The following is an 18875-nucleotide window of genomic DNA, read 5'->3' as shown; positions in this document are numbered from 1 at the left end:
TACAAATCATCGATAGAAGAACCTCCAAAATTAGAGTTAAAGCCACTTCCAAACCATTTGGAATACGCTTATTTACATGGTGAATCTGAATTACCTGTAATAATATCGTCTTCTCTTACTGAAAATGAGAAATCACAACTCATTTCTGTGTTGAAAGCTCATAAACCAGCCATTGCATGGAAGATTCTTGATATTAAAGGAATAAGTCCTTCGTATTGCACACATAAAATCCTTATGGAAGAAGGTCATAAAACGTATGTGCAACGCCAACAAAGACTAAATCCGAATATGCAAGATGTTGTTAAAAAAGAAATAATTAAACTACTAGATGCAGGTTTAATTTATCCAATCTCTGATAGTCCATGGGTAAGCCCAGTTCAATGCGTGCCTAAGAAGGGTGGCATGACTGTTATCACAAATGAGAAAAATGAGCTTATTCCTACTAGGACTGTAACAGGATGGCGTGTATGTATTGATTATAGAAAATTAAATGACGCCACCAGAAAAGATCACTTTCCCTTACCTTTCATTGATCAAATGTTGGAAAGGCTAGCCGGAAATAGTTACTATTGTTTTCTAGATGGATTTTCCAGATATTTTCAAATTCCAATAGCACCCGAAGATCAAGAGAAAACCACATTCACGTGCCCTTATGGTACTTTTGCTTACAAACGCATGCCATTTGGACTTTGCAAAGCCCCTGCAACCTTTCAAAGGTGCATGATGGCGATTTTTCACGACATGATAGAAGAATGCATGGAAGTTTTCATGGATGACTTTTCAGTCTTCGGTGATACATTTGAATCATGTCTAGTTAATCTGGAACGAATGCTTATTAGATGCGAACAATCAAATCTAGTACTTAATTGGGAGAAATGCCATTTCATGGTTAAAGAAGGCATCGTTCTTGGTCATAAAATTTCAAAAGAAGGAATTGAAGTGGATAGAGCTAAAGTAGATGTAATTGCTAAACTTCCACATCCCACCAATGTTAGAGGAGTTAGGAGTTTTCTAGGGCATGCCGGTTTTTACCGACATTTCATAAAAGATTTTTCTAAAATTGCCACTCCTATGAATAAACTCCTAGAAAAGGATGCTCCATTCATCTTTTCAGATGAATGTATCAAATCTTTTAATATTCTTAAAGAGAAACTCACTAATGCGCCGATCATGATAACACCAAATTGGAATCTACCATTTGAACTAATGTGCGATGCAAGTGATTTTGCAATGGGAGCCGTTTTAGGACAAAGGATTGAAAAACGATTTCAACCTATATATTATGCTAGTAAGATGTTACAAGGAGCACAAACGAACTATACAACTACTGAAAAAGAACTCCTTTCTATTGTCTTTGCTTTTGACAAATTTCGTTCATATCTCGTTCTAGCAAAAACGGTGGTCTATACCGACCATTCTGCTCTCAGATACCTATTTTCGAAACAAGTTGCTAAACCAAGATTAATCCGTTGGATCTTACTCTTACAAGAGTTCGATATTGAAATCCGAGATAAAAGAGGAGCAGAAAATCTCGGCGCTGATCATCTCTCTCGTCTTGAAAATCCCGAATTAGAAGTTCTAAATGAATCGGCCATACAAGACAACTTTTCTGATGAATATCTATTGAAGATAGATTATAATGAAATTCCATGATTTGCAGACTATGCAAACTATTTAGTATGTGGATTCCTTGAAAAAGGATTATCGTACCAAAAATGAAAGAAATTCTTCAGTAATATAAAACACTATTTCTGGAAAGATCCACATCTGTTTAAAAGTTGTCCCGATGGAATAATACGCCGATGTGTATTCGGAGATGAAGCTAGTAAAATCTTAAACCATTGTCACAAAGGACTAACAGGAGGGCATTATGGGCCTCAACTCACAGCAAGAAAAGTTTACGATGCTGGATTCTATTGGCCTACAATTTACAAAGACGCACACCTTCTTTGCAAATCCTGTGATGCTTGTCAAAGGGCCGGAAAAATAAGTCAACGAGATGAAATGCCACAAAATGTCATTCAAGTATGTGAAGTATTTGACATTTGGGGTATTGACTTTATAGGTCCATTTCCAAAATCTCAAAATAATCTCTACATTCTCATTGCCATTGATTATGTATCTAAATGGGCGGAAGCACAAGCTCTCCCAACTAATGATGCACGAGTTGTAATCAACTTTTTAAAACGTCTTTTTGCAAGGTTTGGAACACCGAAAGCTTTAATAAGTAATCGGGGTACTCATTTCTGTAATAATCAACTTGAAAAAGTTCTTAAAAGATATGGAGTAACTCATAAAATCTCCACTGCTTATCATCCACAAACAAGTGGACAAGTTGAAAATACCAACCGAGCTTTAAAACGTATTCTAGAGAAAACCGTAGGATCAAATCTGAAGGAATGGTCCATTAAATTGGAGGATGCACTCTGGGCTTTTAGAACAGCCTACAAAACTCCAATTGGAACCACACCTTTTAGACTTGTTTATGGAAAAGCATGTCATCTTCCAGTAGAAATTGAACACAAAGCATTTTGGGCTTTGAAGACATGTAATCTTGATATGCATGAAGCTGGACGTCTACGATTAAGTCAACTAAACGAATTAGAAGAATTAAGACATGAAGCATACGAAAATTCGTTAATCTATAAGGAAAGAACGAAGAAATGGCATGATAAAAGAATCAGAAGTTTAAAAGAATTTAAAGAAGGAGATAGAGTTCTTCTTTTCAATTCACGATTCAAGCTATTTCCTGGAAAATTGAAATCAAGATGGTCTGGACCATTCATAGTCAAAAGAGTTTTCCCATACGGAACGATAGAATTAATAAATTCAAATGGGATTGAATTTAAAGTTAATGGTCACAGAGTTAAACACTACATAGATAGTCCGATGGAATTCGACAATGAAGTTAATCACAATTTCGATACCACAGCTAACTAAGTGTAGGGAGAATCAAGTCTTTAAAGGATAATATGTATTTCTGTTAGAGTTAGATTGTCTGTTTTCGTGTAGTTCTCGAAAATGGAACCCGAATGATCTTTCCCTAGCAGACCCTAAAGAACTAGTCTTCTCCCCCCATTCTGAATTTTTATTTTTTTTTAGGTTTTTACGAAATGAAGACTGCCTGTGAACTAAACCATGGTCTAATGCTACACGCTTTGATCACTAAACGTAATAATGACACACTTTCGAGTGAAATAGTATCAGTAATCAGAGAAAGATTGGACAGAGTAAGAAAAGAATCCAGATGCGAAGATAATAAGTTACAATTTGGTAAAGGAAAATCAAAATCCGCAGTGAAAAGAAGAGCACGACACCTTGAAAGATGTCACAAATGCAGAAAATGGTCACATGGAGGTAAATGTTCAAATAATCAAACCTATTCAAATACCGAATTTGTTACTTTATGCAGAGACGGACCGTTCATATGTTTAGAAGAAAAAACACTGAATGCTCGAGGTTACGCCTATGTAGCTATGGAAAACCAATTAAACCGAGTATCTTATGAATGGGATAGATCATATAACTAAGAATACTATCTCACAGGTAAGTCTGTACAGTTTTTATTTTTTTATTTTAACCTTTTGATAATAAACGCTAATTTGTTCGCTATAAAGTATTAAATTGGTATTGAATAAAATTAGGTTTGGCGACCGAAATTATTGATATCATTCAAAAATTTATTACATCACTGCGAAATTTAACGTTTATTCTTAAGGTATAAATATCTTTAATCAATCAACCCAAAATATTTCAAAAATCCGTCATGAGTTAAATTAGGTCATGGAACCGAATTTACTTTACCGAAAAGAGGGGCGCATATTTTTGATAATATTTGATTGATTAAAGTGGGATAAAAAGTCAAAAAGATTTTTAATTTTATTTTTACCATGTTTTTAAAATTAATATATAAATCTTAAATTAATATTGTAAACTTTGTAAAAACAATATATTTAAAATTGTAAATATTTGAAAAATATAATATAAGTTTGGTGTGATTTTATAATATGAATTTTTAAATTAAGTTTGGTGTGAATTTTTAATTTTTAAAATAAGAATTTTTAATTTTATGCATTTCAAATTTTAAGATTGGTGTGAATTTAAAAACAAAAATTTACTTTATCTCATTAAGTTAAAAATATGATTTTTAAAATTCGTCGTAAGTTGAAGACTAGGTCATTGAACCGAAATTGCTTTACCCGAGGGAGGGACGAGAACTTTTATTATCATTATTTTTAATCTTATTGAATTAAAGTATGCCAAAAACATTAAAAAAAAACCCTAAAAATCTTAGCTTTTAAAACAATCGCTACAAAAAGACAAATTTTAAAAAGGACGGACTAGGACATCGATCCGAAACGACCTCGTCCTAAATAACAAGGGAAATAAAATTTTAAAATTAATTACTTAATTGTTTTAATTAGTATAAGATATATAAAAAAAAAAAAAGCTGAAATCACTGTAACCGGGTACCCATGTGATCGCATGGAATTCTCCCTATACCTCTATGCGATCGCATGGAGGCAAAAATCTGGCCAGACTCAAAACAGCCAGCGAGCTGTGTACTTTACCACTTCACACACACATACACGAAAAATACCTCAAATCTTCACCAAATTTCATCATTTTTCACCTAATTCGTCATTTTTCTTGCTCTAATCATGCCTAGATTCTCATTCTTCAGCAAAATGGTAAAAATTACACCCCTAAACTCTATAAATTCCTAGTTTTTGTGATAATTACTAATTTTTTACCTAATGCAATTTTGTTAATTTCTAGTGTAATTAGTGTTAAATTGTTAGTATTTTATGCATGTATAACCTAGATTGATGCTATTTAACATGATTTGAAGCCAAAAACTTCAAAAATTTTAGAAATCTAGGGTTTGTGTTCTTGAGCAATTTGGGGCTTTTTGATATAAACAGGTTATGGCCGATTTTTGTCATGAATTATTGTTAAATTGAGTAGTGTAACATGTTTAGATAGTTAAATGATCCAAACATTGATCCTAAACATGATTTTTGGAGATTAAAGTGGACTTTTTAAGTCTAAAATTCATGAACTTGATTAATTTGATGTAATTGCCATTTGAGACTTGTTTAATTATTAGTAATGACTATTTTGACATGTTATTTGAGTTAAATGCTTATGAACTTTGTATACATTTTCATATGTGCTTATTTGAAAAGTGTAGAATTGTGAAAAATTGTAAAAATGTGTATAAGTTTAATTTTGATTTAACATGTTATAGTGATTGTTTTAAGTTGTTATTTTGCTAACACTAATGCATATTTGGATGCACAAAATTTGTGTTTAATGTGTTTTGCAGAAAGCCGATACTGGAGGTTCAGGAGCATCATCATCTAGACGACCAGCACCAGCACCAGAACTAGAACCAGAAATGCAACACGAACAAGAACCACAACAACAGCTTGATCAGCACATACCTTATTATGATCCGGTACAGTTTGTTGATGAATTCATAGTATTCCCAATGAGGCCGCCAGTAGAATTCCCAACGATTCCTGAGCACACTCTGCATCCTAATCTGAGATTTGATAGGAGATGGAGAGATTACGAGACATATCAAAGGAACAAATTCAAATTGGTAACAAAAAATGTAGAGGTGCCAAGGGTAATTGATTGGGCCCCTTTGGAAATGGTCCATCTAGCTGACCGTGTTAGACAGCTTTTAGTTCAAAGGTATGGCAATTCTTCTTTTACAGATTGGGAACGTCTTTTCACCATTCGTAGACCAGTATATAAGGAATGGTGTGTTGAGTTGATGAGTATTGTATCACTTGATACAAATATAGTTAGAATAGATGATAGAAGATTTCTTAGGTTTATCCTTGGCAGTAGGATGTACAGAATGTCCATGCTGGACATGGCCAGGGCCTTACAGATATATACTCTTGGTGAGTTGCTATTACACGATTGTACAAATTTGATTCATTATGGTGAAAGGGTAGATAGTAACTTTGACGCTGACGCCATTTGGAGGCGTATGTCACATTTTGATGTTTTTACACGAGCAGGAGGACACTCCTATACACATATTGACAGAGCTGAGCTTCGTATTATTCATAGATTTTTAGCTAACTCGATTACACAGAGAGGTCATAATAAAGAAAAAATTACCTTACATGATTTATTCTACCTAAAGTGTATTCGGGATCCTAGAAGCTTTGTCAATATCCCTTACTGTGTTGCTTTTTATTTATCTAAAATGGTAGAGGGAATGCAGGACGGGAGTATAATAGGAGGAGGTATTTGTGTTACTCTCATTGGAGAGTATTTAGGTGTTGCTAGGAACCAAGGGGGTCCATTACAGCTTTGTAGAGAACAGGCTGAGCCCTTAGGATTGAAAGTTTATGTGGGTGCTAAGGTATTGAAAAGTAGACGTAACCAGGCAGTACCCTATGAGGGATCTCATTCTCAGGTAGAGAGAGGCTCAGACAAGGAAATGGAGGAGGCGGAAGACATTAGGTATGTCTTTCGAGATGCTATTCTTGACGTCCACATTCGTATAGATGAGGAAGCAATGACGAACGCGGCCAGACATAGTATGTATGAGCAGTGGAACTCCGAGCGAGTATACGAGGATTATAGGCGAAGCCAACACGATAGCTGGTTAGTTCATCAGCACCAAATCATGAGCCAGCTATCATAACAGGTACCAAATAATTACGTACCTACTCGACCTGCTCATTTTCCGCCACATAGCCCCGATATCCGACCACCCTTTAACCGGTATGACTATAACCAAGCCTATCAAAACACCTATAACCAACAATGGAACCCACCTCACGAGATGAACTGGAACCCATATCCAGACTGATTTAGTTCCATTTGGTTATTTATATGATTTTTATGTTTCTATCTTTTTACTTATTCATGTTTAAACTTATGTTATTGAATATACTTATGTAATCTTTATCATTTTTATTATTATTGTGTACTAATATTTCACATTTAGGATTTGAAAGTGGGATATTAAGTACCATTTCAAATTGCCATGCATGTTTATATTTGTATGTATGTATATTGTAAATTGTACAAAACAGGGTAAAACAGCGCATTTTCAAAGACTGGCATTCAGTTCAGCAAAAGCTACTAATTTTGACGACAAGATGACAAATAAATGTGATGTAACAACAGACGAAATGAACAAATGATATGCACCATTTATCATTCAGCAACCAAACACCAATATGTTTGGAAACTTTGGTAAAATTTAATCATTTTTACGCTAATCACCCTCAATAATTTAAATTGTTACTGATTTCTTGCAAATGAGGGCATTGCAAGATCTTAAGTGTGGGAAGGGGTTAAATTCTTTCGGATTTTTAAAATTTTTATCTTAAACACTTGGTTACCATTAAAAATACTAGTAACGTAGTAGTTGTATTAGAATCTAGTGCTCTCTGATGATAAAGAACAGCCCTAGTCTTATATACTGACTACCCAATTCTAGTAAAATTTTTCAAAATTTTCAATTAAATGAACTCAAAATCATGTTTATACATATTTATGAACGATAAAACTAGGTGTTAACACCGAAATTATTGTTACCTCAGAAAGGACATAAATTGAGAAACAAACCAAAATGTTAAAATTCATTTAAAATGGAATAGAGGACAATAAAAAGGAAAATAAAAGCCAAGTGTGGGAAAAATTACCAAGTTATCTTAAACATATGTCACATATTTCTGTAACAAATAACTGAAAATACTTTTGCTTTGGACTAAACTAAACTATTTTACCCGATGAAAGAAAAGAAGAGATGGATCTATACGATGAATCAATTCCATCATTAAAAGGAAGTAAAGTCTTCCGAAAAAGAAACGCGCTTCTTGATTTAGGTCAAGAAGTTGTCGTCCAGACCAGCTGTAGGTTGACGAAAAATCTAGAAAAGTCATCACTAAAATCAGCAGGAAATCCACGGACCTCAGCATTAAACAGGGTCGCCAAGTGGTCAGATTTATCCTAACCATGAGAAGGATTTATCTTGTAAAATGGGGAGGGCACCGTGCAAATTAGCTTGATAAGACTAATGAATCAGATCCCCAGAAAGGATAATCTCCTTAAAAGATCAAAAATCAGCTTTTAAGACTGATATTACTCAATCCTTGAGATTGACCTTAAAGATTGAGAATTCAAACTCATGGAATTCAATGATATCTAAACTCGAGCCTGAACGAGAAAATATTTTGATCAAAATTACAAACCGATTTGTTTTCTAAAAACCCATTTTCAATGCGTTCATTACCATTGAACGTAAAATCCTAGGAATTCACCTGGAATTCATTAGGTCACCTGAACCAAATCGGGTGTCAACCGTAAGAACGGTGGTTGCATAGCATGGTCAAAGACAGGACCTTGTGCCAGACCGAAAAATCATAAGGGTGAGCTTTACTATTGCTCCTACAAAGGATAGTAATTGTGTCCGACACGTTATAGACCATAATTAAAAGCATGTCAGGGGACATTGCCTTAACAGTTGCTTGTTCAACGCTTTCCTTTACAACCGGACGGTAGTTTACCGATAGGTAATATACGGAGCAAGTATACTGGATGTGTTGCTTTCCTAATACAAGATTAGCAAGTGGGTGACACAAAACCACAGTTTTGAGCTAAAATTTTCAAATCTGAAACCCACCAAACCCACAAAAATATTTTGCAAACACCGGTGAAGGGTTATTCCGAAAAACTTATCTAGGGTAAAAACTAGATTTAATTTTCAAAAGATCAAATGTTTTCATAAAGATTCAATTTCCTTAATGGATCTAAATTTTATAGTCATGTGGGACTGTAAACCACATCGTTACTACCATTGTTTATACCGCCGTAAAGAAATCACTGATGTACAAAGTGTGAAGAATAAAGAAGTGATTCTTGTATTTCAAGACTATATTGCTTGAGGACAAGCAACGCTCAAGTGTGGGAATATTTGATAATGCTAAAAACGAACATATATTTCATAGCATTATTCCTCAAGAAAGACAAGCTTTTAGTTGCAATTGTCCTATTTACAAGTGATATCCGTTTAAATAATAAAAGGTGAAGACAAAAGACAGATTCGACGAATTGAAGACGCAAACGACCAAAAAGCTCAAAAGTACAAAATACAATCAATGAGGTTCCAATTATTGATAAGAAACGTCTCAAAATTACAAGAGTACAAGATTCAAAACGCAAAGTACAAGATATTAAATTGTACGCAAGGACGTTCGAAAATCCGGAACCGGGACCAGAGTCAACTCTCAACGCTCGACGCAACGGACTAAAAATTACAAGTCAACTATGCACATAAATATAATATAATATATAATTAATTCTTAAAATTAATATATATATATTATATTATATTATAAAACCGTCGGCAAAAGAAAACAACCAAATGTGAGCCTCCCCAGCTGGCCATGCGATCGCATGGCCTGGAAGGCATAAATCCATGCGATCGCATGAGCCCCAGTTCCAGCCCACATGCCTATAAAAATCAAGCTTTGGTGCACCACAAAAACACATCTTTTTCTTCTTCACTCAACGTAGTATATGTATATATAATTTATATTTTAATTTTAATTTTAATTTTAAATCCTAATAATAAGGGTGTGTTAGCGAATGTTGTAAGGGTGTAAGTCGAAATTCTGTCCGTGTAACGCTACGCTATTTTTAATCATTGTAAGTTATGTTCAACCTTTTTAATTTAATGTCTCGTAGCTAAGTTATTATTATGCTTATTTAATCCGAAGTAATCATGATGTTGGGCTAAAAATATTAAAATTGGGTAATTGGGCTTTGTACCATAATTGGGGTTTGGACAAAAGAACGACACTTGTGGAAATTAGACTATGGGCTATTAATGGGCTTTATATTTGTTTAACTAAATGATAGTTTGTTAATTTTAATATAAAGATTTACAATTGGACGTACCTATAAATAACCATATACACTCGATCGGACACGATGGGCGGGGTATTTATATGTACGAATAATCGTTCATTTAACCGGACACGGGAATGGATTAATAGCCACTAGAATTATTAAAACAGGGGTGAAATTATGTACAAGGACACTTGGCATAATTGATAACAAAGTATTAAAACCTTGGGTTACACTCAGTCGACATCCTGGTGTAATTATTAAACAAAGTATTAAAATCTTGTTACAGTTTAAGTCCCCAATTAGTTGGAATATTTAAACTTCGGGTATAAGGATAATTTGACGAGGACACTCGCACTTTATATTTATGACTGATGGACTGTTATGGACAAAAACCAGACGGACATATTAAATAATCCAGGACAAAGGACAATTAACCCATGGGCATAAAACTAAAATCAACACGTCAAACATCATGATTACGGAAGTTTAAATAAGCATAATTCTTTTATTTCATATTTAATTTCCTTTATTTTATATTTAATTGCACTTCTAATTATCGCATTTTTATTTATTGTTATTGTATTTAATTGCACTTTTAATTATCGTACTTTTTAATTATCGCAAGTTTATTTTATTGCACTTTTATTATTCGCAATTTCATTATCGTTATTTACTTTACGCTTTAAATTAAGTCTTTTATTTATTTAATATTTTACATTTTGTTTTAACTGCAACTAAAGTTTTTAAAATCGACAAACCGGTCATTAAACGGTAAAAACCCCCCTTTATAATAATAATATTACTTATATATATATTTGTATTTTTATAAATTTAAACTAATATAGCGTTAAGCTTTGTGAAAAAGATTCCCTGTGGAACGAACCGGACTTACTAAAAACTACACTACTGTACGATTAGGTACACTGCCTATAAGTGTTGTAGCAAGGTTTAAGTATATCCATTCAATAAATAAATAAATATCTTGTGTAAAATTGTATCGTATTTAATAGTATTTTCTGCTAAAATTTAATAGTATTTTATACCCCTTAGCTTTAACATCAGTACCCTTATAATGTACATCGCTAAAGTAACAACACACCAATAATATGGTCGACAAACAACACAATGGAGCCGACGAAAAGTGAATCCTCATGATTGGATACCACTTGCCCCACTTCCTCACGCGTACGTGGCCGACGAAAAGCGGTAGATCAAACGTTAACTGTTAACCACTTACCACTACGCTACAAGAGGTCGACCAAAAAGCGCACCCTTACGGATCACACTTACCTCTCCTCACACATGACCAAAAAAAAAAGCGAATCCCTAAGGAACGCTTTCCATAACTCGATAAGTAGCCAATGAAAAATGATTCCTACGGGGAATACTCACTACTTATCACCCCTCAATCGTGGCCAACGAAAAGTGAATCCTCACAATTGGATAACACTTGCCACAATACATAAAAACACCCTAACTATATACGCATACTTAGAATCATTCCACTCGATTTGAATTTTTCCCGCACACGAATCATACGTATGCACAAACACCGCTTCACGATCGCTCAAGACAAAACCTATATCACGTATAGGATCAAGAATACAATTCTCTAAAAGAGAATTGGGCACACCGTCCCTCAACTACAGGACCTTACCTTGCTCATCGAATCCGCCCATTTATCTTTTAATGAGCTTAGCCACATTACCACCTCGAGTAGTAATTTACATCTAAACCAATAAATACAATTATACCCAAATTGTACTCTACCACAAATCGACCAACCTAGGTCCCGAAAAATATTCCAAATTTACCACGAACATCATCCGAGATTCCACCCTAGAACCTCCTCGTGTGGGAGTGTAACTCCCCCACTTGGAACTATGTTCCATAACCACATTGCCATGGTAACATCATCCCGCGATAATTACCACTCTCCGATATACGCGACCAATCTCTCCATCGGTCGTAGTCCTCGAATTCTTAAGAATTCATTTCAAACACTACAAGTTGGCGTTCGTTGTCACCCGTTGGCGTCGTTTAAGCAACGACATAAAATAACCACATTACGCATCTCGTATATCAATACAAGGCTACCCGTAAGGTAGACTTTTCTAACCATTGGGTCCACCCGACCCATCACAACATTTTGCTTCAACCTGGGGCATACGAAGGAATTCAACCTATCCCTCATCACTTCAAACGAAGAGTTCATCACAAATTACACAAGCTTTATTCTTGCAACCCTCTAATTGCCATAGCTTGTCAAATTTCCGCCTAGTCACTAACATACCTAAGGGTTTCTCTCCGGTACCCTAAGTACAAAGTAACCACAACATCGCCGGAGTCGACTATAACACTCGCAGGTATGAAAGAGGCACCTAACAAAGCATTACATAGACTCCACTACCAACCTTAATCTAGACAAAAAGGCTCGACGAGTCTTATGCCTCGCCAAACTTACGACACATAAGCGACTATGCGCTACCAACAACACCAAAGCCTACTCCCATGGCTCAGTAAAATCCGTTGCCCGACACTAAGGAATGCTTGAAAGCACCAAGTCTTACACCCTTTGACCGTTAACCCGACCATTATCATAGAGTAATTCCATAAGGAACGCTACCCTTCATTACGCTAGGCACTACCACCAAGCATCAAAACAAAATCATAAGTACATTTCAATAGAAATATCGAAAAGTACTTGAACATCGTCGTCAGGTTCTCATGCATCACCAACTAATTTCGGACACCCCGACTTTCGGTGTCCCTCCTTTCGACAATTAAAACATGTAACCTTGTTAGAAGTCGCATTCGTACATTCACGCGACAAATGACCCCGTTGTCCGCAATTATAACACGTGGGTATAAAACCACCGGTACCACTCTTCTTCATGCTTCTGACACCCTCAGAGGTACTCTTACTCTTTTTGTTTGAATGCATCGTAGTTTCGAACTTTCGCTTACTAACATCGGAACCACTTGCCTTCGGGACAAGCGTCTCAAAACCCTTCGCCATGTCAAACAACTCGTTAAAAGTTTTCACCGAGTTTCTACTAATCTTCTCTTGGTAGTGGTCGTTCAAGGTTCGGTAATAGTCTTCCTTCAACATGTGATCATTCCCGACATACTCCGGGCAAAATTGGGTCTTCGATAAGAAAACGGATTTGAGAGTGTTCAAATCCATTGACCCTTGCCTCAAAGCACGCAACTCGTCCTTAAGCCTAGAAAGATCGGCCGAAGTTCGGTACTCCTTGAAAAATTCCGCCTTGAACTCGTCCCATGTGAACTCCATACATTGTTCTTCACCATAGAGTTGGATTTTCGCGTCCCACCACAACTTGGCGTCACCCCTTAACATACTACTACCATACCTCATCTTCTTATCGAGAGGGCACTCACTAGTACGAAAGGCCCCCTCCATATCGGAGATCCATCGAGCACTCTTGAGTGGGTCTCGTTCGCCATCAAAAGTGGGAGGTTGAGCATCCTTGAAATTTTTGTAGTAGAAGTCTCGCCTTCCAACATTATCTTGGTGAAGAACAAACCTAACTTGTTCCTTGACTAGATTGACTACTTGCTCATCAATCGAATCTAAGAACATCTTTTTAACGTCCTCCAAAAAGGCCGCATAATGTCTTTGTATAATGGCCTCAACCTTGGCCGTGAACTCGGAGTCTTCGCTTTGATCATCGTTATCATGTCCATTCCTCGTCTTCATTCTAAGAAATGAACTCGGTTAGGAACGCAACACGAATAATTACATATATCGCCAAGATCTATCTTCACAATCATATAAATATGTCACCGTTCGTACACCCCATCTAGTTCAATACTTGTTGTACATCACTTGCTTGACTTGGTTTGCAACCGTAATAATGGTCGCGAAGCATTATTACGCTCACATGCCATGCCGAGTTCATAAATACAACAACCATCTCGCTAGATGTTCAACACAAGCAACATGATTATTAACAACATAATCAACACATAGCTAGTTCACCTATTCTCTAAGGCACTAACTAAAACCCGAACTGACCCGTAATCCTACAAGTCCCGCATAATAGCACACACAAAAAGTCTAAGTCTAGGCGCCTATCTCAAGTCACCTAAATCCCTTAGACCATGCTTTGATACCACTTGTAGCGACCCAACCCGTTATCCTACCGAAACAAGCTTATTTTTTTTTATTTACAAAATCAGGTTTTTGGCCAAATGGAGCGTCGCTCCAATATGGGGCGCGCCGCTCCATATCCTGCTGTCCGAAATGTCATTTTCACGTGAAAAGATCTCCCGCTTCTCAACACTTTTAGATGAAACGGTTTTCACAACACATTAAAGTAAGTAAAACTAACACGTTTTCATAATAAAACAAGTTTTATGATACCGGGCCCACATCGGGCCGATTTTCCATTAAGTACAAAACATAAGTTTCGACCCCATGAGTTTAATTTCCAAACAAACTACGAGCATGATGTTTGGGGATAAACTACCCACTCCTAGGCCAAATCCAAAGTAATCCAAGCAAGCAACCAAAAGGGGAAAAAAATCATCTAATCCCAAGCATACCCTTACCACGTCCGCCTCTGAACCTAAAAATGTAAACAACGAGAGGGTAAACTAATGCTTAGTGAAAGCAATACTTATACGCATACATACATAATTCAATCACTTGCATACACCTACACAAACAACGCATATCATTAGCAAAACGCAATAATCGAATAATCATACGTACAACGTTATTAAAACTCACACAACCCAATATACACAATGTCGACATTAGACTCGATGGTGGCCGACAAAAAGCGTAACCGAAACGTTAACACTTACCAACACATCGCAACGCGTACGTGGTCGACGAAGAGCGATAGGTCAAATACATTAACCACTCACCACTACGCACCATGAGGCCGACGAAAAGTGCAACCAAACCATTAACACTTACCTCAATCACAAGGATGGCCGACAAAAAGCGAAACCGCTTACCATCCTACGATAAGTGGCCAACAAAGAGAGAATCCCCAAACGGATAACAATCACCACTTACCCAAACACACACATCTGGCCGACGAAGAGCGATAGATCAAACATTAATCACTCGCCACATACCTCACTTCCAATTGTGGTCGACAAAGAGTCATTCCTTCCGGATATCACTCCCCACATAACGCAAACCAAATATAGCCAACGAAGAGCCATCCATACGGATATCACTCACTATATTTTTCCCAACCCAAATGTGGCCCACAAAAAGCGTATCCTACCGGATAACACTTGTCACGTTGCACGCAAGCAACTAAATTATATACATACGCGTATAAATATTCCACTCACCTCGGTTATAAGAAAAGCAACTTCCGCTTAAGCTCCTAATCGTCCGATTGTAAATCACATAAGCAATTCATAAACAAATAAGTTAAACACTCAAGCTTATGCCCAAAACACCATAAGTGCAATTTCGACCCATTTGCACTTACCTCCAATTTGACTAAGTCAAATCTCGTCCAAAACACCCATAATCACATTCGACTAGTGATTATGTTCCAACAACTCATTTTACTCAAGGTTTCATCATCAAAACACATTACTTGCATCATTTGACACAAAACCCATTTTGACCTAATATCTAGTCAAAACACTCATTTTGCAAGCTTACACAAATAATCACTTATAACCTAAGTTAACTAGTGATATTAACACCCGAACATGATTATCAACTAATCAATTTCATCATCCAACCCAAACCCACCAACAATGGTCATTAACACCATTTACTAGCTTAGTCACCCATTTATCAACTAGTGGGTTTACTCAAGAACACACAAATTGTAATAACCCGACTTCATAAACCCAAAAACGCGTACCAAAAAAAAAAATTTAAAGGCAGTGCATCTGGACGGCGTCCAGAATCCTGGACGGCGTCCAGCTCAGAAGGGTAGGACGGCGTCCAGAGTTTTGGGACGGCGTCCAGCTCAACCAACTGGGACGGCGTCCAAGGAATTGGGACGGCGTCCCAATGGCCTTCCAGCCACTGATCACGGGTCCAACTCACACGAGCGGAAAACCCGCTTCCCGACACTTTCAATCGAAAACCTTTTTACCACAAGTCAGTATAAGTGAAACTAAGAGATTTTCATCATCAAATCAAGTTTTACATCAACGGGCCCACATCGCCCATTTTACGAGTTTCGTTCAAAAATAAAAGTTTCGACCAAATATAAGTTTAAGTTCCAGACGACACTAGAGCATGGTGTTTGGGGTTAAACTACCCAATCTCGGTCGAACTCCAAAAGCTAACACCCAAAAGCATCCCATAACAAACAACCGGGAGATCACTAATCCAATTGAACGCTCTTACCCTTGTCAACGCCCGAGCCTATAAAAAAAGTAAACAACGAGAGGGTAAGCAAAGCTTAGTGAATGCAATAATTATACATACATATATATAACCCATCTATTTGCAATCACAATTACCGAATACCTTGTACGAACTTGAAACTCAAATTAGCATAACATCATACCCGAAATACTTAACAAGTCGCACATTATCACAAAACCGCATTAGCATATACTCAACACAATATATTTAAACAATATGCCAAACAATCAACAATCCCAATATGGTTAACCATAACGCTATGGTGCTACCGGCTCGTGGTTCACACCATACGCAATTGAGTCATACTCTTTTATAGTGCTACCGGCTCGTGGTTCACACTCGATGCTACCGGCTCGTGGTTCACATCTTAGTTTATAGTGCTACCGGCTCGTGGTTCACACTTGTAAAGACCCGTCCTTATCCACCTAGACAAAGTCTTCAACATTTGGTTCCATTGCGATGATCGACTCCAAGTAATGTCTTTAGTATGAGCTAATGCACAGCGGAAGACTTAATTCGTACCTGAGAATAACATGCTTTAAAACGTCAACATAAAGTTGGTGAGATATATAGGTTTGATGCTAGCAGCGTTATAACTATGGACCACAAGATTTCATGTTTATACATAATACACTCCTCGTGTATGAAAAGTCGTTGAGCACTTGGTAACCATACTTAACATTTAAATCACAGCAGCATATTCTTAAATAAACCCTACACCGTACCAAGTGTAGTAACGAAACGAAGTACTGTGCAACCGTTAAAAACTGGTCGTCCAGCCCGGTTGGGGTTGTCAGGCCCGATAGATCTATCAACAGGATTCGCGTTTACGCTCCTCACGTAAATATTAGCTACCAAGTATAAAGAAATATGCCATGGTACAACTCAACGTAAGATTTATTTTTGATCACTTGTGTCCATATCGTAAATCATTTATAAAAACAGCGCATGTATTCTCAGCCCAAAAATATTTAAAGTTTAAAAGGGACTATATACTCACCTAATGTATTTTGTAGTAAAAATACATATAACATCATTGAACACGTATAAGGTTGGCCTCGGATTCACGAACCTATATCAAGTATATATATTAACACCTCTAATTAACATGTAATAGTGATCAAACCAGTTTATATATATAATATATTACTTATTTAAAATGGTAATGTATTTATTATATCAAATGTTATATATATTTATATATGTTATTAGAATATTTGAAAATAGTAATTTTGTTATTCTTATGATGTATGTAATATTTATATCTTTATATATATTTATCTTTTGTTGAAATAATTTTTATAATAATATTAACATAATGTTAATGATGATAGTAAAAATAATAATAATTATAATATAATGAAAATGATAATTTTTTTTTTTATAAAAATACTTTTGTTAATGATAATAAATTTTTAAAATGATAATTTTAATAGTAATACTAACAATGATACTATTAATAATAATAATAATAATAATAATAATAATAATAATAATAATAATAATAATAATAATAATAATAATATTAATACCTTAGGAAGGTTAAAAAGAGATAAATTGCTTGGGACGGGACTTGAACCCAAGAACTCTCATTCTCCTAACATTCAACCAGACCGCTCCTCTATCTTATTCTTTCTTGCTTATATTTACGGGTTAATTCTTATTAACCATTTTCATTTCAGTTTGAAAACCTTAACATCATCGTATCAATTACTAGTATTCATTATCATACTCCCATAATCATAATCACGGTCATCATTATCATCTCATCCTCTTTAATCGTTTACCAAATAGTAATTAACATGATCATAATCGTCACAATATCATGAACACTTCATATTTATTATCACTATTCATTAAACTGCCAACAATCTCATCACTTAATTGATTTTGGGCTTCGGTCCATTTGGATAATAGACTATAACAGCCCAACTCAATTAGTCCACTATTAACCCAATTCTAATAGAAACTGGAAAGAGAAAAATGGCCCAAAGCTCATCACACGGTCCTCGTTAGTTATCCTAAAACTCGTCCAAAACTAGATCACAAGTGGGGTTCATCTGAAAAGTAGGAATAGATACAGCTCATGATGCCTCGATTATTATTTAACTTCTGTCCCACCACCAACTTAGCATTCCACTACACTTAACCCAATTTGATATTAATTGTCTACATCAACTTTAAGTTGTTAGAAATTCATAACATGACCAGCTGTACCCACGAAGGTAAAACATTATTTATAGGTTTTTAAATGGTGTGGGTTTTATAATAGAAAGATATGAATTCGCTGCTGTAGTCGAAAGAGAAGAAAAAAAATTTAATACAGTGATCGTGGAGCTGGAACAACATCAGTGGTAATTTCAAATGGTGTTCGTTTTGTAGTCTGGTTCAATAGAAAACTGGACAGGAAGAAACACAAGGAAAGTTTAATGGTTATGGTTGTTTGGTGATTTAAACATGAAGTAGATACAAACGTAGCAGGGGTGTTCAACAATTTTGTCGGGTTCACCAAAAGAGAAAGAGATGTTTATAGATAAAGAAAAGAGAGAGTGAGATGGGGAGAGACGAGGTCATAGTGGTGGTTCTATATGGAAGTTAGGGT

This window comes from Rutidosis leptorrhynchoides, chromosome 1 (genome assembly GCF_046630445.1).
Source record: "Rutidosis leptorrhynchoides isolate AG116_Rl617_1_P2 chromosome 1, CSIRO_AGI_Rlap_v1, whole genome shotgun sequence".
NCBI classification, from domain to species: Eukaryota; Viridiplantae; Streptophyta; class Magnoliopsida; order Asterales; family Asteraceae; genus Rutidosis; species Rutidosis leptorrhynchoides.
Note: the sequence above shows the minus strand (reverse complement) of the source record.